This window comes from Phocoena sinus, chromosome 4, assembly GCF_008692025.1.
Source record: "Phocoena sinus isolate mPhoSin1 chromosome 4, mPhoSin1.pri, whole genome shotgun sequence".
Classification (NCBI taxonomy): Eukaryota; Metazoa; Chordata; class Mammalia; order Artiodactyla; family Phocoenidae; genus Phocoena; species Phocoena sinus.
The window spans coordinates 137,352,258-137,376,043 of NC_045766.1; the positions used below are offsets into that span (position 1 = coordinate 137,352,258).

The 23,786-nt window shown below is 49.3% G+C and overlaps 1 long non-coding RNA gene across 1 annotated transcript; it reads right to left on the reverse strand.

Moving 5' to 3' along the window:
- Positions 1 to 3,334: 3,334 nt before the first annotated feature.
- Positions 3,335 to 23,741, reverse strand: LOC116752572. Its single transcript, XR_004349556.1, has 3 exons — positions 23,649 to 23,741; positions 4,703 to 4,811; positions 3,335 to 3,662 (listed from the first exon to the last, which is right to left on the reverse strand). It is a non-coding gene; the product is annotated as an uncharacterized LOC116752572 (long non-coding RNA).
- Positions 23,742 to 23,786: the final 45 nt, after the last annotated feature.

The following is a 23,786-nucleotide window of genomic DNA, read 5'->3' on the forward strand; positions in this document are numbered from 1 at the left end:
AAATCATTTTAGCACTGGTAGGAAGTGAAAGAGTTACAAGGAAAGATAAAAGGTGAACTGTGGAACCAGCTCTCATGGTTGGTAACTGGGCTTAATTCCTCAAGGAAACTTGGGGAAACTTGCAGAACACACACCTCAGAATTATCCTACCTAAGGGTTGAGGGAGCTGGGGTATTTATACACCTACTCTGGAGAGTCAGAGGATGTGGGCAACCAGGAACAGGTACAAATGTCCTGGCACTTCTGACCAGAAGGCTGGTGGGGCCGGTGAGCCCTCAGGCAACTGAAAGTCAGCCAGAGCACAGAGAGGGACACAGATGGGGGACTGACGGCATCTATCACACACTCATATGACACAAGTCACGGTGATAGTGCCCATTGGTTAAGAGAATTTACCATGGCAAAAAAAATGATCTGTGAATTCCCGAAAGGTCTTGAAATAGATGTGTATTTAATTCCATCACACATTTGAAAGCCAGAGGTGCTAATGTGTTTGTGAGAAGCATCATTCATGTCGATTCCCAGCGTCTCGTGGAGGGTCTCTGGCCCCCGGAAGTCAGTGTAACAACCACTAGTGCTCTTTCTGTTGTGAAATGAGCCAGCTGCCCCCCCCAGGCCAAAGCTGTTAGGGCCGGGGGTGGGGGGCATTTTGATGGCTTGATCACCTGAAGATCAAGTGACGTTTTGGTATTATCAAAGTCTGAATTAAATGGGTACCCAATACAATTAATGATAGATTGAGGAGGAGGAAAGGGGCCCATTATACATTCACTGTCATCCTCTTTGGTACAGAACTGCCGACAACAGGTCCCGACAGAGCCATCTCTGCAAAGACCGTGGACATCAACCTTGCCCACAGCTGCCATCATGCAGGGCTTTTTGTGTGGCCACGTGGATTACCCCAAGCTCCCTGCCACTGTGCTGTCTCTAAGGCACTGTGAAAACCCGAATCTTCAGCCTGTGGGATTTCCTCTGGCCTCCCTGGTCCTCAGACCCAGCCAACAACCTGCCTGCAGTCGGGACAGAGCTGCTCCAAGGGGCTGTGAAGCAGGCTTGTGCAGTGAGTATAGATCCCCACTGACACTGGCTTGGTTTGTGTTTGCAGATGGGGGGCAGGGCACAGATTTTCCTTTTACTGTAACTTCACTTAGCTCTCAAGCCCTCAGTTCTGTTGGTGGCAGGATATATTAATCTTGCCAAGTCAAGTTAAAGTCCAGGTAGTCGCCATTTAAAATGAAGTCACCTTGGGGCTTCCCTGGTGGCGCAGTGGTTGGGAGTCCGCCTGCCGATGCAGGGGACACGGGTTCGTGCCCCGGTCTGGGAGGATCCCACGTGCCGCGGAGCGGCTGGGCCCGTGAGCCATGGCCGCTGAGCCTGCGCGTCCGGAGCCTGTGCTCCGCAACGGGAGAGGCCACAGCAGTGAGAGGCCCGCATACCGCAAAAAAAAAAAAAAAAAAAAAAAAAAAAATGAAGTCACCTTGAAGTATCTCTTCAGATAATTCAGGTTCTCAGGTCAATTCCACACTTAAGTCTTAGGTGATTCCAGGAGCTTCTGCTCCCTGTCTGTCCACTCTGGTCATTCCTTTTCCTGGTGTTGATGACCCAGCAACAATTCCACCCCTGTCTGTCTGGGTCTGGTTTCCAATCCATCCAATCTGGTTTCCAATCCTGTGGCCTCTGTCTACAAGGCCGCCTCCCCTCGGGGACCTGGTGCCCGGCATTGTGCAAACTTCCTTCCCAGGCACCGAAATACTCACTCCTCACCCATTCCCCATTGGGCTGCAGAGGGGGACGTCCAGGGCTCCGTTCAGGACTGGGGACACGGTCATCTTCTCTCTTGCCCACCTCCACATCCTAGAGGCTTCAGTGTTTTGTCTTCACAAAGAGGCCATTTCTTATGTCTGGTTTTGTGGACCAAACATGAGACCCCAGGAGGGGTCCCACGGCTTGACTGTATGCACGAGGGCTACCTACATGCATGACCTCGATCCATCCCTCATCCAGCAAAATTCAATTTGACAACCGCCTAAGGTCTGTTCTCCCTAATGAGTCTTTTCTTCCACTTGTCATGTCTAAAGAGAACAGCGTCCCTGGTGCCTGTTTTGTCTGTTAAAGAATCTTTTTCTCCTTCCCAACTCTGTATCCACGTGCTGTAAACCTAAAGGGAATTTCTCTTGACGATGTCTAATCAAATGTCGAAATAGGAGAGAGAGCTTGAACCCCCAGGGAGAGCAGGGTTGGATACGCATTTAGACAGGATGGGAGAGGATATCTATGCAAAGGGATGAGAGGAAAACAGAAAAGGCCAAGCAGTCATGGTGACAAGCAGGGGAGCAGAAGAAACAATGAACTGAGTGGGAGATTGATGGCAAATAGAATCACAGGCACTGGGGACCTAGGCAGGCTGTGTGTAAGCCTTTAGGTCGCCCCCATTTCTGGAAGTCCATAAAGCAAGAGAACACTGGTGCTGGCCACCAGCCCAGAGCCTCCGTGATACCTGACTCAGTTTACATGGTCCCCTGATCGACCCATCCCTGCCAACCTCCTGTCCGCAGTCCCAGCTGGAATGGCTCCAGAGTGGTCTCGTGCCGTTCCCACCATCACCAAGCTCCTCTTAGCCTCCCCCAGGGGTGAGACCCTATCACAGCCTCCATTGTGCCTCCCAAGGTAGGAATTGCCATAGCTCTGGCACCCAGGTCTGGCCTGACCCAACCCACGAAGGTTCTAGCAAGTGCTAGGAGCTACAATCTAGAAGGATAGGGCAATCTTTGCCAGGAGAGAATAGCAGATAATTGCTTGCCCTTCCTGGCCCCTCCCACCCCCACCCCCACCCAGCCTGTTCCAAGTAGAGTGGTTACAGCCTCTCCTGAGGTGTCTCACAGGGCCACGCAGCCGTATCCCCTAAGAAACTGTGGCCATTTGTCTGTGTTTCCTTCCCTCTCTTTCTGCCTCACTCCCCTTTCTCCCTCACTCTGGCTTCCTTGGGATTGCACTACCACTCCCCACCCCAAAAAAGTATTAGTACACAAGCTTTGCTGCAGGCTCCGTTTTCTAGGGCTCCCAGACAAGCCTTGCCCCAGAAGATGGGCACCCTGCAGCAGAGCAGTGAGGGGCTGCACACTGGGATGTAAACTACAATCTTATCCATTTCCTGGAATGGGTGTTTGAGGCATAGTCAGTTATATCCGTTTCCTAGGACTGCTGTAACAAATTACCACAAACTGGTTGGCTTAAAATAACCAAAATTTATTCTCTCACAGTTCTGGAGGCCACAAGTCTGAGATCAAGGTACTGGCAGGGCTGCACTCCCTCCCCAGGCTCTGGGGGAGAAGGCTTCCTTTCCTCTTCTAGCTTCTGGTAGCTGCTGGCACTTCTCTGCACTCCTTGGCTTGTGGCTGCATCCCTCCATCTTTGCATCGCGTCTGCTCTGTGCATCTGCCTAATCTCCATCTGCATCCCTCCTGTAAAGGACACCTGTGATGGTGTTTAGGGCCTGCCTGGATAATCCAGGATGAGCGCCTCATCTCAGGATCCCCAACTTAATCACATCTGCAAATTCCTTTTTCCAAACAAGGTCTCATTCACAGGTTCCAGGGATTAGGCTGTCGACATATCTTGAGGGGGGCGGGCACTTTCCAATCGACCATACCATCCTCACTTTCCTGGTTGGAATATGCAGTAGAGAGAAAGAAAAAAAAAAGAAAATCAAGTGAAACGCTAACTTTACCACCAAACAGTTCTAGGGAGAGAGAAGCATAAGCAGGAAAAAAGTGCTAATGTTTCCATTTCTGGTGCCGACTGGGGCACAGGAGCGATCCCACTTTCAATCTTCATGTCAACACGTGTTATTTCTTCCTCGAGAGAAACAAAACTGAATAATCCAGCATCGCCGAGTGGAACAGCTCACAAGTGGAAGAGCCAGGGTTGGCTGCATGCCCCTGGCCCGTGGCAATGGGATGCGCCCACCCAGCCCCTCTCTGGCCTCCCGCCAGCTCTTTTTGGCTCCTTTGGGCCCCAAAGCCCCCAGCCCAGCCATAGCTGGAGTGGAACTGTCAGTAGCCCCATTTAAGACCCATCTGTGAAAGGCTCATAAATCACACCCCTCGGAAAACTCACTCCTCATTATAACTCGGCAGAGAGCAACTCTGTTCAGAGATTTAAATAAATGTGAGTGTGTAGTAGGTTGGTTGTTTTTTCAGTTGGTTGTTTTTTCTATGTAGGAGGATTTTGCATCATATTCTTTCAGCTGTTCATGTTAATAAGGCCAGGAATAATTACAGGCCTTTCTCCAAATGCAGCAGTCTCTACTGTCAGATTAAGCAAGTGGCCGATAAACACTTTTAGTGTGATTTCAGGGGAGCCAGCAAGGCTTAGAACCCCAATACCTCTCCCCTCTGACCTTGCAAAACAACTAGGTCAATGTCCCAAATTCTACAATTACAGCTTCCTTCCTTTGGACCTGCCCATGGTCAAAACACTAATATTGCTGGAAGGGGCCACACTTTTAAGCAGGGTTCACGTATACATTTATCCTAGCATTTTCTCAGAGCAAGGGTTAAGGTGGGAATGCAGGATAATCCGCTGGATGGGACAGGGAGACACGATTAAGGGGAAGGTGACTGATCACATGCAGGGTTGAATCCTTGAGAAGGTCCCTTGTGCTTCTCATTTTACAGTTGAACTAAATGTATTAAGTGCCTACCTTGTGTCCAGGGATGTGATCTTCCTTATAGGTGATCTCATTTAATCCTCACATCCACCTGTGGGGTAGGCACCAAAGCTCCTCCATTTATAAGTCAGTTTGTTCCCACCTAAAGTGACACCAAACAAGTTACCAAAGTGTATATGTCTGTGTCAAGTTAAGTGTCACAAAAGAACTGTCTCTAGACCCTGAGAAACTAGTGCTTTGGGGCTGGCTTGCTTCACGACAAGATCTCAGACACGACATATTTCTGGAGATGGAAGAGATCTCCAGAGCGGCCACAAAATAGACAGACAGACATGTAGACAGAGGAAAGCTGAGTCTGAGAGGAGGCAGGGAGGAAAGGAGGGAGGTGGGGTTCTCCAGGTTTCTTTGACCAGAAGCTGAGCAGGAATCACCAAGAACTAGGACAGGAGTGGTCAGGAGCTGGCTGAGAGGCCAGGAGGGAGACAGAGCTGCAGTAACCAGGTATCTGCATGGCGGGAACTGGCCTGAACCTATGGCAACAGGGAGGCAGTAGGGCTGTCCTGAGGTAGAATCCCGTAGGGGGACCGAAATCTGAGATTCTTACTCTAAGAAAATATCTTTGAAGGATTCTGGGGTGAACCGTATGGAAAAGAGGGGGCTTTAGCATCTATGGGTAAAAGGAGATGTAGACCCTCTTTGGAGGAAAGGCTTCTCAAGTTAGTTTGCAGGAATCCCACAAATTAAAATCAAGCACAACCTCACGAACAAAAATCAACAAATACTTGGGAAGTCAAGTCACTGTGAACAAAAGCCAAAAGAAACAAGAAACAGCAGCTGTAGACCCCCAAGGACTACAGATGTTTCTGTTGTAGCAACAGCATGCAGAACTGTGAAGTATAAAACATCTAAAGAATGGATACACTTATAATGTATGAATAAACAACAGGAAAACATTAGGCATCAATTGGTAGAATCAGGGAGAAAAACAAATCGAACTTTTAAAAATTAATAACAAAACTGTTGGAGAAAAACGCAATGGGTATAAATACTGAAGGAGTCACCCTTTTATGTATTATTCACCAGTGGAGGGAGTTCTCATTTAAATTTGCATCTAGTACTTTGTCAGTCACTTTTTTATATTCTTTGCAAAATTCACACAGATTATTGATTTTTTTTTTTTTTTTTTTTTTTTTTTTGCAGTACGTGGGCCTCTCACTGTTGTGGCCTCTCCCATCGCGGAGTGCAGGCTCAGCGGCCATGGCTCATGGGCCCAGCCGCTCCGCAGCATGTGGGATCCTTCCGGACCAGGGCACGAACCCGTGTCCCCTGCATCGGCAGGTGGACTCCCAACCACTGTGCCACCAGGGAAGCCCTATTGATTATTTTTAATAAAACAAATGTTTCTGTACCAATGGAAAAAAACCCTCAATGGGTAAGTTAAACAGTAGATTACACTGTTAAAGAGAGAATTCATGAACTGGAAAATATATCTGAATAACTTATCCAGAATACAGCAGAGAGAAAGAGAGAAAGATATGAAAAAGTATAAAAGATATGGAAAAAGAACAAGAAGATCTAGCAAAGAGCTTGGCAAACTATGGCCTGTGTGTCAAATTCATCCAGCCACCTGTTTTTGTAAATAAAGTTTTATTGGAACCACCACACTCATTTGATTGTGTATTGCCTATGGCTTTTTTTACAATACGATAGAGCTGAGTAGTTGTGACAGAGACCATATGGCCTCCAAAGCCTAAAATATTTACTCACTGGCTTTTTACAGAAAAAAAAAAAATTACCCCTGGTCTAGTACATACATGACTGGGAACCCAGGAGGAAAATTTGGAGAGAAAGAAAGAAAGGTAATATTTTAAAAGAGAATGACTAAATTTTCCAGAACTATTTAAAACATGTAGCCACATCGCCAGAGAGTACAACATATTCCAAGCAGGATAAATAAAAAGAGTTGTGCTTGCATTACAGGTTGAATTTTGTCCCTCAAAGAGATACATCCAAGTCCTAACGCCAGTACCTGTGAATATGACCTTATTTGGAAATAGGGTCTTTGCAAACATAATCAAGTTAAGAATTTTTTCTTAAGGCCATGCCACACAGCATGTGGGATCTTCGTTTCTCAACCAGGGATTGAACCTTCGCCCCCTGCATAGGAAACGTGGAGTCTTAACCACTGAGTGCCAGGGAAGTCCCAAGATAAGAATCTTGAGTGAGATCATCCTGAATTTGAGATGGGCCCTAAATTCAATTGTTAGTGTCTTACAAAGAAAAAGGAGAAAAGAGAGAGAGAGAGAAAGGGGAAAGATATTAGTGATACAGACACAGGGAAGAAGGCCATGTCAAGACAGAGGCAGAGATTGGAGGGATGCAGCCACAAGCCAAGGAATGCCTGGAGCCATCTGAAGCTGGAAGGGGCAAGGAAGGATCCTTCTCTAGAGCCTTTGGAGGGAGTGCAGCCCTGCTGACACCTTTATTTTGGATTCTGTCCTCCAGACCTGTGAGAGAATAAATTTCTGTTGTTTCAAGCCACCAAGTTTGTGGTAATTTGTTACAGCAGTCCCAGGCAAGTAACACAGATTTTGTTTAGTGTGGTAGAATACAGATGATTCCAAATTTTTCTGCATTCTCCATTCTCCATACTAAGAGATGTTATTTATCTCCCCTCCTCTGGAATCTGGGTTGGCCCGTGGTTGTTTTAACCAATAGAATATGGCAGGAGTGATGCTGTGCCAGGTCCAGGCTAAGACTTCAGAAGCCCTGGCAGATTCTGCTTTTATGCTTTTGGGAGCCTTGATCTGCCTCGTGATATATGCAGCTACCTGCTGTAAAGAGCCCATGGAGAAACCAGAACAGAGAGAGGGGAGCCCTGGGACTCGATGGAGGAAGAAAGGCCCCACTATCCAGCATTCCAGCCAGCCCAGCTGTCTAGATGTCCCTGCCACCCAACACTCTGGAGCTGGCTTCTGGCTTTGCCTCCCTCCTGTCCCCTTCCAGAGCCTGGTTCTCAGGACGAGAGCCCTTCGTGCCTTCTCAATCCCGAGGCACTCCACCAGAGGGAGTCTTGCCCAGGGCTTCTTGTCACAGGTGGATGAGCTATCTTGGATGTCCCAGCCCAGTCGAGCCCCAAGATGACTGCAGCCCCAGGCAGCAGAAGAACCACCCAGCCGATCCCAGTCAACTCACAGAATCACGGGCCAACGAGGCATTGACAAATTTGAGTAAGAGATGTCCTGACAGATATAGGTGTTGCAGGCAAAACCAGGTAAAGATGAATGGTTGGTTCTTAGTTCCTATTCTCAGCAGATGAGCTGATAATAATAAACTATTCAGACATGAATGAGTAGGAAGATCACAGGCAGAGTTAACTCGTGGGTCTTAGTAGCATATGACTCTAGTTTTGTTAACCATACACAAGGAGTGTACTGTTACTCTTCTTCACCTCTTTTTTACCTATGTAGATAAAACTACTCATTAAATAAAGCAAAACATCAAATGAATAAATATTGAATTAAAAAAATCATTAAAACAAACTTATGTGGTTAAATATGTGCCTCAGGACCAGAAATTTGACCACCAGGTGGAACCGTAGAAGCAAAGTGGCATCTCATTTTGGGTAATCACGCACATCTCATCCCATGGTCAGAAAGGAAAAAACATCGTACCTGAGACAAACAGACAAAACAGGGTCAGAAAAATGAAGGAAATCTTGAGCCCTTCCTGTAAGTTACTAGCTCCCTAGCAAACACAACTTTATCCCAGACTTTGGCAATGCTGCTGTTTGGAGATTTACCAGGACCTTTGTGGATATGACAATCGTGGTGAATTTGCTGTTTTCTGCCATGCACAGACTAACTGTAACCTCAGTAACCTTGGTGATTTTGTGGATTTCTTTTTCCTTTAGATACCTTTTTGTATTTTTATTTGATGATCTAGTCCTTCTAGCCCCTGGAGACTCTTTACAGATCTTTTTAAAGTATGCTTCATTTCGAAATGCTTTTGTCTCCAAATCTTCCATTTATAGAGGCCCTGAACTCAGAGACAACAGGCAGAGTAGAAGGTGGGAGCAGGACCCTGGATGGAAATTAGGACAATTAAGTGAACATTTATATGCTGAGCAGCCAAGTTCTCCCACTCGGTTCCCAGAACACTGGAATGAGGTGTTTTTTCCCCAGGAAAGAAATGGGAGGATTTGACCAAAAAGAAACTAAATGGCCCCAGTTAAAACACTTATAGGTACTCATAGTTGGGGACCCCAGTGAAAAAAACAGATAGCCTCTCAATCACCCCACAGGGAAGCCCAGATGCCCACATGTCCTTCCAAACTGCTTAGAGCTTCCAATCAGGCCCATTCTCTGACCTGTGGACAGACCGAGATCTTTCCCTTGTCTTTGCTTGTTTGCTTTGCTTTCTGTTCTTGTTCTATGATCTGTTTCATATTAGACACCATCCTCTAACATCATGTTACAGACTTTTTTTCCCTAGCATTCTAACATGACCTGGCCTCTAACGTGATAGGTAGAAAACAAACAATTGAAAAAAAAGACATATGTGGGCAGTAGAATCAGAGCAGCAAATAGTATAGCCCCAAATTCCGAGAACTTCAGCAAGTGACCTTATTTGGATATGTAATTAGTTGTTATCTTGAGATAAAATTATCCTGATTCAGAGTGGGCCCTAAATTCAATGACTGGCATCCTTAAAGGAAGAGACAAGGACACAGAGACACACGGGAAGACCATATGACAACAGAGCCAGAGACTGGAGTGATGCAGCCACAAATCCAGGAATGCTTGGGGTCACCAGAAGATAGAAGAGGCATGGAAGGATCCTTCCCTAGAGCCTTCAGAGAGAGCATGGCCCTGATGATACCTTGATTCCTGACCTCCAGAACTATGGGAGAATAAGTTTCTGTTGTTTTTAAGGCCACCAAGTTTGTGGTAATTTGTTATAGCAATGCTAGGAAACTAATACAAGCCATGCTGCTAAAGATGCAAAAGTTAGAATCTAAGGCCTGCCAGAGAGGAGGAGCCTTGAGGCTTCAAAAGCATTTGACTGGGATCTCAGGACTATACCCTGAGAGAAAGGGAAATCAGATTGAGTCTGAACACCAGACTAAATCTCAAGGGTGAACAGTGCAGAAACATGCATATGAAACATGTGGAACTTAGTGTAAAAATCTAACATAGGTATAACTGGAATGCAGACAAGATGATGGAGGGAACAAAAAGAAGTGATATTTGAAGATTTACTAGCTGAGAATTTTCCAAAAATGACAAAAGACATTAAACCACAGAGTCAAGCAGGATACATACAAAGAAAATTGTTTCTAGGCAAATCAGTAAAACTAATGGAAACCAAAGACAAAAAAAGTCTTAAAAGCAGTTAGAGAAAAGAAAAAATACATGACATTCAAAGGAATAACAATGAGACCAACAACTGACTTCTCAACAGGAACAATAGAAGCCAGAAGACAATGAAATAGGAAGGAAACTGCTCAGTCTGCAGGAAAAGGAGTATCTATTAAAAACCTGCAGCAGGGCTTCCCTGGTGGCGCAGTGGTTGAGAGCCCGCCTGCCGATGCAGGGGACACGGGTTCGTGCCCCGGTCCGGGAAGATCCCACATGCCACAGAGCGGCTGGGCCCGTTAGCCATGGCCGCTGAGCCTGCGCATCTGGAGCCTGTGCTCTGCAACGGGAGAGGCCACAACAGTGAGAGGCCCGCGTACCGCAAAAAAAAAAAAAAAAAAAAAAACCCGCAGCAAACATGATATTTAATGCTGAAATCAAGCTTTCCTCTTGAGACCAGAAATGAGGAAAGGATGTCTGTCCTAACGACTTCTCCTCCAAATTGCATTGGAGGTCTAGTCTGCACCATAAGGCAATAAACAAATAAACTAAAAGATATGGTGATTGTGAAGCAAGAAATAAAACTGTGATTATTTGCAGACAACACGGCATGTTCTTCGGACAACCTGGTAGAAAAGCCCTCTCATCCATCCCTGTTGCAGGTATAGAGGTGTGTCCTGGAGCAGAGATTATAATTCTTTGGGGCTGCCCACAGGCTGTGGGAAGGAGATATCCCTGGCTTGACTTAGCTGCCTCTGGCCAGGTCAGACTGCATCAGTGTCGGGGCAGGTAGGAGGGGGAACCAGCAGCTGGTGGGCTGCATGCAGGCACACTAAGCTCCACAATGGGGCCCTTGGACACCTGTGAAGGTCTGTGCTCACCTTGAAAGCATCCTCACGACTGGGGTGCGGGGAGTGACATTAAATAGCCATACAAAAACATGATGACAGGTTGAGAGAGAGACCACAGAAAAAAGAAAAGTTTTATATGTTAATACCTTCGATGTCACTTTTTTTTCTGTTTTTGAAGAAACCTCACATTTTCATTTTACCTTGTGCCGTGCAAATTATGTAGATGGCCCTGCTTCCCTTTATACCTCAAGGCACAGCTTAGACCAGGTAAAGTCTCAGTGATAACAGAGGAGGAGGGGAGAGGAGATGCTGAGGGAAACACATGTGAGACTGTCCTCTTGAGTAGGTCAGAAGATCACAGAACTGGCTGAGTCCCCTTTGTAGCTCCTGGCTTTCGTCTATAATGCACTCCTGAGACCATGCACTGGGGTCAAACCTGAGAGGTTGGAATAGCAGATGTACCCTTGGAGAAAAATTCTTATAAGATCCTAACTTACACTTTCTCCTTTAGATATATTTTAAAATTTGTAAATAGTTTGGTATTGGGGTGGGATGAACTGGGAAATTGGGATTGACATATATACACTACTATGTATATAATAGATAACTAATGAGAACCTACTGTATAGCACAGGGAACTCTACTCAGTGCTCTGACCTAAATGGGAAGGAAATCCAAAAAAGAGGGGATATAAGTATGGCTGATTCACTTTGCTGTATAGCAGAAACTAACACAACAGTGTAAAGCAACTATACTCTAATTAAAAAAATATTTTAATAATTAAATAAATAAAAATAGTTTGGTATTTGTAAATAATTTGGTCTCTTTCTAAAAGATAAGAACCTTTTTTTAAAAAGGTTAACTACAATATCATTATCATACCCTAAAAAAAGAACACGACCTTCTGAAGCTGTACTATGGGCCAGCAGGGACCACCACCAGGCAACAGTGCAGAAAGGTCCTTCATCAGCTAACGCACCTGAGGCCCAGTGTGATGGCTTATGTACAGTATGTGAGCAGACAATACACAAAATCAAATGCATGCATCTGTGCTCAGCTAGAGAGTCCTTCTGTCCCCAGTGACCTCAGGGCAGCTGCAAATGGCGGCTGAGATATTATCCCTCCGGAAGCACAGGCGTCTATTATCCCTCCGGAAGCGCAGGCGTCTCCTCTCTACATAGAACGTCCTCATTTCCTACCGGGACTCAAGGAGGAAAATTGGGTAGACATGGAGACCCCTGCGGATATTCACTTCCTTAGTCCAGGTAATTGACATTCAACCTATGTATCTTTCAACTCAGTATATCTAGGGACATGCAAGTATTTTGTTTGTTTTATGGTCATTGCTATAGCCTTTTGGCATTTGACATTGTGAGTTGAACTCATGTTTAATGCATGAACTCGGGGAAAATTTGATAGATAGGATAGATTGCTAATATGTTTAAGGAATCGCTTACAATTATTAGGCTAGACTCAAAACAGCAGAAACTCTCTCCAAATAAATGTGCAAGTAGCAAGTCTTCTACAAACTGTAGCAAGTCTTCTACAAACTGAATAACTCAGCAAGTACTCGACCTGAAAGGAAAGCTCTCAGAGCAACTAATCTTGGCTTTAGCTCATGTTCCTACTGACCCATTAAGTTATACAAGGGCATCAGTCACTGAAAGCTAAAATTAACACTCACGGGTCTTGCCAGAGAGCTCTGATACCTCCAGTGGGAACTTTCCATGTGCTTGTGACAGACCAGCATCCACTGGTGTTGCCATGGGGAAAAAATAAGAATTGAATTTCCTGCCTTGGTTTTTCCAGCAACTGCGAAGTGGGCAGTCCGCTTGGCCTTTGGTGATAACTCCGCTTTGGTAACACTGACTCAACAAATATTTATTGGCGATCCACTACATGCCCAGTATGATGCCGGGTGCTGGGGGTAAAGAGGTACACAGGACAAAGCATGCACCCCAGATCCAGAAGATCTGGGCCCCTAGACCAGCCTCAGTACTCATTAGCCATGTGGTTTGGGGCCAAGTCTCAAAAATCAAGTAGATTCTAGGCACTGGAAGAGTTCCTAGTGAAAGCAACACTCCACACCAAGTGAGTAAGAGCTGGATTAAATCCCAGCTCTGTCCCTTACCAGCTGTGTGGCATGAGCCTGTGGTCATTTAGAAATGGCCAGAAAGCAAGAAGCAGCAGTTGGGAGTGGGTGAGTGAAAGGGAGATCTGAGGGTTGGCTTGGTTATCATTTCTTCTTTTCTTTAATCAGAGTGTAACTTTCATATAGTTAAATATTATAACTTACACAAGTCTTAAGTATGGGGCTTGATGAATTTTTCCCATGAATCTCATGTAACCACAACCCAGATCAAGATACAGAACATTTCCAACACCCAGTAGATATAATTTTTAAAGTGAAAATACCAAAACCCAAATCTCAGGACCTCTGATAGGTTACCACAATCAGTGCTACCAGCCACAGAGCTGATTTCTGACTAGTGGAGATGAGCTTATAGTCTCATTCTTCTGGTGACCAAGAACACTACTTATAAACTAGTCTGCTGGACGTGGGCGTACAGATGAAGCCCGTAAGTATGACTTAGAACAGAGTTTTAACGTGTACTAAGCTAACTGGCCGATCCAAGGATGAAATCTACACTCTTGCCCTCTCCTTACCGCCAAACTCAAATGTACTAGTAACCCAGGCCAGATTCTCCTTGTTATAAAATTTATTAAATATTTATCATAAACTTGTTGCAAGGCAAAAATAAAAGTTGGAGGCATATTATTCACTACAGCCAAAAGGTGGAAACAACTCAAATGACCATCAACGAATGAATGGATAAAGAAAATGCGGTATATCCATACAATGGAATATTATTCAGCTGTAAAAAGGAATGAAGTCCCAATACATCCCACAACATGGATGAGCTGTGAAAACGTCATGCTAATTGAAAGAAGCCGGACACATAAGACCACACACCATATGATTCTATTCATATGAAAGTCCAGAATAGGGAAATCCAGAGACAAAGTAGATTAGTGGCTGCTTAGGACTGGTGATAGGAGTTGGAGGATAGGGAGTTAATAGCTAATGGGGTTCCTTTTTGAGGCGATGAAAATGTTCTAAAACTGACTGTGAGGATGATTGCACATATCTCTGGACACACTAAAAACCACTGAATTGTACACTTCAAATGGGTGAATTGTATGGTACATGATTATAGTTAAAATTCACAACCTCCTTAGGAGGTAGCTTCTATCCCCAATGTACAGATCACAGAACTCAGGGTTAAAGAGAAGCCAAACTAGATTTGACACCAAATCTTGCCCTCTTAACCACTGTGCAAATACTCATTTAAAAAAGGCATTTTTCACATTAGAAATGATTTCCATAGGACATCGTTTCTTATCTCTCAGTTGATGAGAAATAGAATTACTAGCTCAAAAGCTGTGAACATTTCTAAGAACCTTGATGCACATCAGAAGGCCAGATTCTCAGTCAAGGTCATCATCAGGATGGAGAATGCCTCCATGGCAGGGACTCACTTTTATCATGCGAATGCCTGGCTCTGCGCCTGGCACACTGTGGCCACCCAGGGATATCTCCTGAATGAGTAACAGCATGTGTGCGAGCAGGAGAGTGGGAGGGCTCCCCAGTGCAAAGAACTGCACTCCTTTTGATACATGATGTACAAGCTCCTAAGTGAGGTCAGCTCTAGACTACACATGAATAATGAGCGCCTGGAACACGCAGCCCTCCATCTGTCTGCTTTAGCCACCTGCACACGCCAGGTGACTCACCACACAGTCCCCTGATTTAGTTGACTGCGAGGAAGTCAAAAATGACTTAATAAGTTACACCACGGCGCATCTGGGTGACCACACACGGGGTTGGAAATTGCATCTATTCTTTTAGGTAGTAGTTCAGTGGGAGCATTTTTTAGCAAGTGCAACTGTTTCTGTTTGGATTATTTAATAACTTCCCTAGTAAATGCTGATTCTCCGTATAAATATTAGCAACTGACATACATAGTCACAGTTCACCAATGCCCAAAATAAGTTAGACTGTAAACCCAATGCCTCTGGAAGCTGTATTAACCAGTGCAGGCCACGAAGTTGCCTTGACAAGCCCGGCCCTACTTCTCCACCAGGAGAAGTACCTATATCACAGTTGTACCTATATCACAACCAGCTAAAGAGGTTTGCACTGCAAAAACCTTGGGATCTCAATGAACTGCTTCTTCCTGCAGAGCAGTTTGGTGGCAAGAGGGCCTGTCTTGAGAATTTCACCACTCAGGTGCCAAACAACCTCATCTGACCTGTAATCAGGTGGGTCTGTGTTCCAATGGGTTCATTCTTTCAGACTCTAGCACATGGGGTTTTCCCCAGTCTTTACTGCCCCTTAAAAAAAACCCAAGCCCTTCGGTTATTAAAGATACTCCTTTTAGTGTTACCCACCTCGTGTACTATACTATTCAGGGGTCTTTAAAGGGATGGAATTATAACTTGTATTATCAATATAGGAAATACCTGGAGGAAATGCAGATGCCCTTTGTCCCACATTCCACAGGCTGCTCTCCTGTCTATGAAACTATATCAGGTCCTCCTGGCACAGTCAGAGGAAGGCTGAGAGGCGGTCTTACCCAACCAGACCTTAATGATTTTATTTATTCCACATGGCCTAAAAACATGTTTGAACATAACTTGCCATAATTTTTCTGGTGATTTCTATGAGTCACTTTTTAATTATGAATTATGGTTTTTAGAGACACTCCTGAGAAATTTTACCCAAGGTTCCCTTGACAACCGTCTCATAAAGCATCTAAAGTGAAGCTGCTTCCACAACCAATGCAGAAAATCAACTTTAAAGCATAGATTCCTAAAAGATCCATTAGTCATCTTTGCTGAGAGTGAATCTCAGATTCACACATGCAAAGGGTCGCTGAGAAATCCAGATCCACCCACATAACTAGCAAAATACATTTACTGTCAAATAAGGTTCAAAGGATTTTTGTACAAATATAAATTTTCTAACTTCACTTGGAGCAGTTTGTCTTTTCTCCTAGCTAGGGATTTTCTCTGTGTGTCTAAATTACTGCCTTTCTACCCTCGGCTGAAAGTTTTCAGCTTTTACAGGATCTGCTGTGTCCACCGCAGGAAGGATCTCTGCCTGCTGGATCGATTCAGGCCACTCAGAAATCCAAGTGTTTGTGCACGATAAGGAGCACAAATTTCCATTTCTGGGATTTCCTTAGGAAAATCCAACTGCTGGATCTCAAACAATCAGGTAAGGTCCAAGTACTCTTAAATGACAGTTGGGCGGGGTTAGCCTGGAAATTCTAGCACTTTCTACAGGTGCAGCTTCCCCGGCTTCCACTTTCCTTCCTTTGGCAGAGTTGACAGCTTCTGCAAAAATAACGACGTAGACATCAAGCTAAACAGAAACATAAATAGGTCAATTAGCTTTCAAAGGAGCACTCTTTATGTTGCTTAAACAGGGAGGTATTTTCTGGTCAATTACTTTAAGTAGACATCAATAAACACTAAAATTATTTGTGCATCGGGAGCCACGGCGCTGGGCTTTTCCCTCCCTGGCCCCCAACGGTCCAGGGAGTAAAGCAGACTCACACAGGCGCTTTCCAGTGCTCACTACCGTGTTTAAAGTGTTCAACAAGTGTTTGAGGCTCTCGCTTTCCGTCCAGACCGTGCTGAGAGCCCCAAAAGACGTGGCACCTGGCGCCTGTTGCCTCGCCAGGTCACCGGGCCACTCCCCTCCGACGGCGTTCACCACCGCCCATTTCTTTCCCCACGCCGTCTTGCTATTTATTCAAAAGTTAGATTTCGCAATAAACTCTTCCAAGTATCCACCTTCCCCCGCCCCCCACGCCCTGCTCAGGGCCCGGCAATTGGTAGGAACGCTTCAAAATGAAATGCAAGATTCAAACTAAGTCTCACACCACCATAATAAAGCGGTTTAATGAGCTTTGATCTTGGGAACGGCGTAGCATTTGCACAACTCCGTGAAGCCACACGCACACTCACACCCTGACCACCCCTCCCGTAAAATGGAAAGCGAAGACAAAGTGCCCCTGAACGTGAAAATCTGCCCGGATCCCGAAGGCTCACCCCGCCTGGTTCAAAAGCTTCTGGGAGAGAAGTACAGAGAATTCCGTAGTCAGATTAAATAATGTCTTTGTCTACACCCGCTGGGCGAAAAGAACGTTGGTGCTATAACCAAGATTACTTTGTTTCCGCTCTCTGAAAAATGAAGACGGTGCTGGAGTTGGGGCCAAAAATATTCATAAGCCACACAGTTTGAATCCACCCTGTAGTTTATCAGCTAACCGATACTTTTGCCAGGGAAAATATTCTTGAATTGAGGAAAAGTGTTAAATTTAAAATTCTCCTTTTATACGAAAACGTGCTCTACCCCGTACCTCCTCCTCCAGGGTATTTGCTCTGGCACCTAAAAGGAATTCTGTCTTGGGGCAGTTAAGAGGGGGAGAAGAACGGCGGAGGGGAGCTGGACCTTCTCCCTCGATCTGGGAACCACGCCGGATCTCCCTCCAAGAAAGCTGAGCCGCCAGCGTGAGAACTCGACTCCAGATTCGGTCTAAGAGCGCGCGAGCTGGGGACGGCTCAGAGATCTTTGGCGACGCCAAGATGAAAGTACGGGCCCCTTAATTTCCACCAGACTTCCCTTCATCCACATACACCAGCTCTCACCCACTCCCCAGACCTCACGCGGACCCTGGGTCCCTCTGGTCCCTACTTCCCACGTGGAAAAATTCTGGGGGGAGGAGCGAAGACGAGGCCGAGCGTGTACAGGGAGCACGGGAGACCGGCTAGCACCAGACGAGGTCCGCACGGCCCCACTCACGCAAGTGAGCGTGCCGCACACCTCCCAGCGCGCACAGCCGCGTCCGCTCCAGCTCCCCGCCCGCCTGGCTACGTGTGGACCGAGGCCCTCTCCAGTGTACACTGCGCCCCACCCGTGAACGCTGCGCGCACGCGTGCTCTCGAGTTCCCCACTCCCTCGTGCACTAAGCCGGCTCCGTGCGCACCGAGGCCCCTGACCCCTCCGTGTTTACTGAGCCTCTCCAGTGGCCGTGCGCGTTGCGCCCCCTTCCGCCAACCTGCCCAGGCCGCGTTTCTAACCACGCGGGCGATCCCGAGACTCTGAGAGCGCAAAAGGCGGGAATCACACCGCAAAGTCTGTCGGAAACAATCTCCTTCTGGGCCCTCACGCAGCGCGGGGAGTAGGAGTCCGAGTCTCTTCTGCGGAATTGAGAAGACCTCTGGCGACGGGGACGCCTGAAGCTCGGCCCGTGTCCCCGAGTGGGACCCGCAGGTTCCAAAGCCGGATTTCGTCCCAGTACAGGGAGAGCCGGCGAGGGGGCCCCGCCACCGCCTGCGTGCGTGCCATGGCGGATGGGGTGCGGTCCCCCTACCGGCGTGGCCCCCCGCCGCTCTGAAATCTGGCTTTGGCGCGCCCAAGACCTCTGACGTGGGACGGCCCTCTGCTGTGGGCGTTTCCTCCTTCTCCACGGATGGAAGAGTGTGTTCCCGGATATACACCTCTCAGGAAACCCGCCTTCCATGCCAGCCCTTAAAACTAAAGAAAAAAATAAAAATCTGCGCGAAGCAGGAAGATGCTCACGCCCCGGGTTGGGACGGCTGCGCGCGCTCAGGCCAGGCTGGAGGGAGCCGATCCAGCCGGCCCGCCTGCCCGCTGGCCTTTCTGTAACTTTCTCTACTAAACCGCGAATGAATTAGCGTACCTCTTCCTACAGATTTGTTTAGATTAGGGAGGTTTCCCTCAATGTTCGCTTTGCTTTGCGAACATTATATTAATAATTATATTAAATAAAACGAGTTTGTGTCTTTAAAGCATTGTAATAGCCCTATATTATAGTCAGCCTTACATTAAGCGTTGGCTGTTACTATTATTACCGGCTAGAAAAAGAAAATTAAGCCTATCATATTCGTGCTTTCTTTGATGTGCAGAAATATGTGTCTCTGGTGGGTAGATTTTTTTTTTTAAGGAAAAGTTTTGGTTGATGTTTTTTGAAAGGCGGTTTCAGCGCCGTTGTTAATGAACTAATTAGTTTTCGGATTTCAAGGCGGCATGTCATTGATATAACCACTGAGGAATTTCAGCGCACACCAGACTGCAAAGACTCCTCCAGCTCAAGGGTTTCCAGACACGACCGCGGGCTCGCTGGAGGCGAAAAGCGAGGTTTTGCCGGGGAGCGGATGGACTGCCTCTCCCCGAACCAGGACTTTGAGGCGACGTTTCTGTTAAGCCGGAGCGAGAGCACTCTGGGAGCGGGCTGCGGAGGCTTCGTGCCGCCGGGTCGTAGAAAGGGCGCAGGAGGTCGGCGCAGGACACTCGGCTCCCCTCTCCTTCGGCCCGGACCCCTGGCCGGTCCCTGAGCGCCGCTCCTGGGCGCCGGGCGCTGCGTGCGCTCCAACAGAATAGAATCCTCGCTCTCTCCGGAGGACGCTGGATGTGTGTGCAACGGGGAGGGGTGCCAAAGTCCCGGGCACCTTCTCAGAGACGGAGGAGAAAGCGGGTCTGGGGCTGGGAGACAGCGAAGGAGTGCAGAGGAAAGGGCTGCACTCTCACCACCGCCCCCCCGCCCCCCAGGTAAAATTAGAAGAAACGTGTGGCCGTTTCCCCAAACCTGGCGCGGCTTCAGTGGCTCCCTGTGGCCCTCGCTGGGGACTGTGCTAATCACTATAATTAATTACCAGTGACACTGATTTTGATCCCTAAATGCATCGCCTTGAGTGAGGGAGAGAAGTACGCGGTAGCTACTCTGTCCCTCGGATAGGAGGCACTGCCCCAGCGGGCCCCCTCAAGCCCGCAATCCCAGAACCCGAAGTCGTCCCGGACAACCAAGTCCGAGAACGACTGCGCTCTTTTCGGAATCCCGGGGAGCAGAGTCAGCCTCGAGCAGGCCGGGATAGGCGACTGGGAGGTGGGAATGATCCCCCACTGGGTGGTGCCTCCTTCCCTCCCCTCCCTGCCCCCCCCCCCGCAGAGCCACTTGGGGCACCCTGCCGAGGACCGAACACACAAGCACCAATGGACCCCAGGACCCTGTGCAGGAGGGCGGATCTGCCCTAGTTACTGTGATGTAATCAAATAATCAGAGAGAAGCCGACCAACCTAAAAGCAAACACTTTCTCCTAAGGGGTAACTTCCAGTGAAATAACTTACTAAAAGCAAAACAAAACAAAAAGAAATAAACTTCTCTCCCTCTACTACTTAGGAACGTGTGAGCAGAGCGAGTTACTGTCTCGACCTCTCAAGGAACAAATCATTACGAAATGGCTCTGGATATCTGTAATTACTTTTATACAGTGGGTAGTAATATTGTAACTGTTGTCCGAGCCTTTCTGGGAGTAGCAATGACCCCAGAAAAAGTTGATGATATCTCCACTGGTCTTACACAAGGAAAGGAGTGAAAAATCGAAGTACCTTTTCAGATAGCTCAGACCAAACGCGCCTCCCAGCCTTTAAATACTCACATTTGTGATACTGAACCCAAGCGGGATTTTCTGAAGTAACCACATCATGCTAATTGCCTGTGTAGACAAGAGTTTATAAATCGAATAGGTTCACATGTCCATAGTCCTGGGTTTCCTGCTGTCTCGGCTTGTTTGGGCGGTTGAAGTTTTCCTTAAACACCACCTCAGAGGTTCCAACCCCTTCCCCCAAATCTAGTGCTAGGCCTGGGAGAAGTCCTCCCCTCCCCACCTCCTTAGGGACAAAGTCTCTGATTCCCTTCTGCCACCGCAGCAGCCCATCCCTAGTGGAACATCTGCGCGTTTTCCCCTTGATCTCACGCGAAAGTCGGTTTCCGCGGAGGATGGGCCTCAGGTAGGCGCCGGGTGCGGCCCCGGGGAAAAACAGTTGCGGAGCATCTGAAGCGGAAAATCCAAGCAGATGTGGGGCGGCCGGGCCCCGCCCCTTTCCTCTTAGGGCCTCAATTTCTTCCAGATCAGTTTCCTAATGGAAAATTTCTAAGAGGTGCTCGTGCGCCTGGGGGTGCGCCTAGGCGCTGGGAAGCAGGACAGACTGGGGCTGGTGGTGTCCCGCAAGCGCGGCAAAAGCTTATTGGACTCAAGGTGTCCGACCCCTCTTTCCACCTGCCCTCTTCCTGCCCCCGGCCCCTCGTCATTCTAGATTCTGCCAAGTCCTTCCGGGCCAGTAGGAGAACCGCCGTTTCTGGGTGATGTCCGGGACTGAGGGGTCTTTCGTTGCCCTATGCTTCTCCCCTGCGGGCCCGTCTCCGTGCTCTGCGCGAGGCGCTCGACTTTCGACTCAGAGTATAGACTAGGAGGTACTCCCTGCACCAGGAGCCTGGAGCAAGGACTACGCAGTAGGTGTCCCAACCGGCGGCCACCAGCTTCTGAGCACTCCAATTAGCACGCGTTTAGTGCATTTTCCAATTTACACAGAGCTTCTATCCTGTGGGTGTCCTAAGGGCATCAGGCTTTCCCTTCGGCAGGGAGAGCCCTAGGGTGACCCCATCCAAGCTCAGGGGTTCTTCCTTCGCCATTCCACGCAGACATCACTATTCTTCCCAACTGGGGAAACCTCGAAGTTCGCGCCGAAGTACTTTGTGTTCTTTCGGTGGTGCTGTGCGGGAGCCCAGGCCCATCTCCGCGCGCTGTGTGTGTGTGTTGAATGAATGTGTTGGGGGGAAGGTGATAAAAGGCCCACTTGGGCATTTGCTGGAGCACACTGTGGGCCCTAAAGTGCCCCACAGCCAAACATCTGCGAATCTTCCAACGCTCCGTTATGCTACGTCTCACACCACGCGATTCAAACATGTCTCGCAGATGCAACAGCGGCTGCCACTGCTGAAGACCGGGTATCGAGATCTCAAGTACAATTTCCCGTGAAATCCGGGAACTTTGGTTTAAGGAACGTTTCTGTTCCTGTTACTTGTCGAGTTTCTCCCACTTGCACTTAGCCATGTTTCTGCGATCTGGGTAATCCCTTTCAAGCCCAGGAGGAATTCTCCCGGGTCCATAATTGAGGATCGGAAGTCGTGGGGGTGAGGGAAGCCTTAAATCCTCCCGAAGCCAGGAAGGTGCCGGAGCGCACACGGGGGCGGCCTGAGCAAGCGGCGGCGGGGCCCAGCCGGCAATCCCTTCCCCCCTGGAGCTCCTTCTCCCGGAAGCCGGGAGACCACGGCTGTCCCCGCAGCGGGGTGCGGGACTCCGGGCGGGGAAGCGGGCCGGGAGCCTTGCGTTTGGCCACTACGTACCCGAGCCGCTCGCGCGCCCCACCCCCGACCCTCTGCGCTCACGGCTGGAAAAAGGAAAGCGCTCCTGGATCCGAAACCCCAAGGAAAAGCGTTGGTTCCTACATGCGCCCGGCATTTGGTGGGGAGGCACCAACTCCGAAGCTCGCGCGGCTCCGGTGGTTTCGAGCAAGGCCACGGCTGTGGGTTCCGCAGGGCGCCGGGGCAGGTGAGGCCGAGCCCGGGTCTGCGCACGATGTCCTGCCCACCGAGGGAACTACGACGCCTCCAACGCCATCGAACTTCTGACCTTCAAAGAGGTCCCTGGAAAGGGGTCAGGAGCGCCTGCTGCCGACGAGGTCGCCGTAGGCCCTGCCCTCCAGACGCGGGGGAGGGAGGCGAGCACCAAGTCATTGTAATGGCAGTGAGCGCGCGGAGCCGCAGGCTCCTCCCGGGCCGGGGGAGAGAGAAGGCACCTAGAACGGAGATCCTAGCGCTGGGCCCCAAGGCTCCGGCGTCTCCCCTCCCGAGCTGACCTCCAGATCAGGCCCCCACAGCCTACAGCCTCGGCACACGTCCGAGGGACCCCAGGACCCCGCGCCCTGCGTCCACTGCGGCTGCCCTCTGACCCCGCGCGCCAGGAAGCTGGGGTCCTCCCAGTGCGTGCGTCCACACCGCGTCCGGAGGGTTCGGGCTTCTAGAAGGGAAGGGATGGGGGCTACCTCGTGGCCGGGGTAGCTAGGAGGATCCTCCGGGGTTGCAGTCACCGACAATGAGGTGGGGTATACAAGAGGACTCGAGGTCCAGTGTGGCCCTGAGGGAAGGCGCCGGGACGCCCTACGGCCGGCCGCAGTCTCCGACTGCGCCTCCCTGCGCCAGCTGCCTCCTGCCCCCATCACCCTGGCCACCACGAACGCTTGTCCGATGACCCTCGCTCGGTGCTCCTCGCCCTGAAGCACCCGCCCCAGCCGGCTTCCCTGAAATTCCTGCCGCACTGGATCGGGCTGCAGGGGCGGGTACTATTGGGCCCTGTTCCCGCCGCTGCCCAGGGCAAGGCCTCACCGGTAGGTTCGGCTCCCCCGCCCCTCTCTCCGTCCGATCCGCGCGTCCCCGCGGCCTCCAACCCCTCCGGGGAAGGCGCCAATCTCCTTTCGCTCTCCTGTTTACAGGAGAGAAAGGGCATAAGGGTCACTTCCGAGCCCTACTCGCGCCGCTTCCTGGGGAGGGGGGTGGTCCTTCCCCTCTGGCCTCCCCACCGCCACCACTTTCGTCTCTCGGACCTGCAAACTGGGGAGAGCGAGGGCTCGGGGCCCGCGCGGGCTCGGAGGACTCACTCCTCCTCCGCAGGGCACTCAGGCAGCGCCCGCGCAGTACCTGCGCCGGAGCCACAGACGAGGTCTCCGTACCGCTTCCTCCCTCGCTTCCTCCTCCGCCCCTCCCCGCCGCTCCTCCTAGCGCCCAGGTCCCGCGACCCGCTCGCCAGAGCTGGTCCCCGCCGCGCGCCCTGTGCACTCACCGCGATTTCCTCCAGGCCGGGAGCGCGCGGGTCTCGCCCGGGAGAGTCCCTGGAGGCAGCGACAGGGAGGCGCGCCTGGGACTCCGGGGCCGCGGTGGGGTCGGTAGGCGAGGTTGGCCGCCCCCGCCCCCGCCGCGG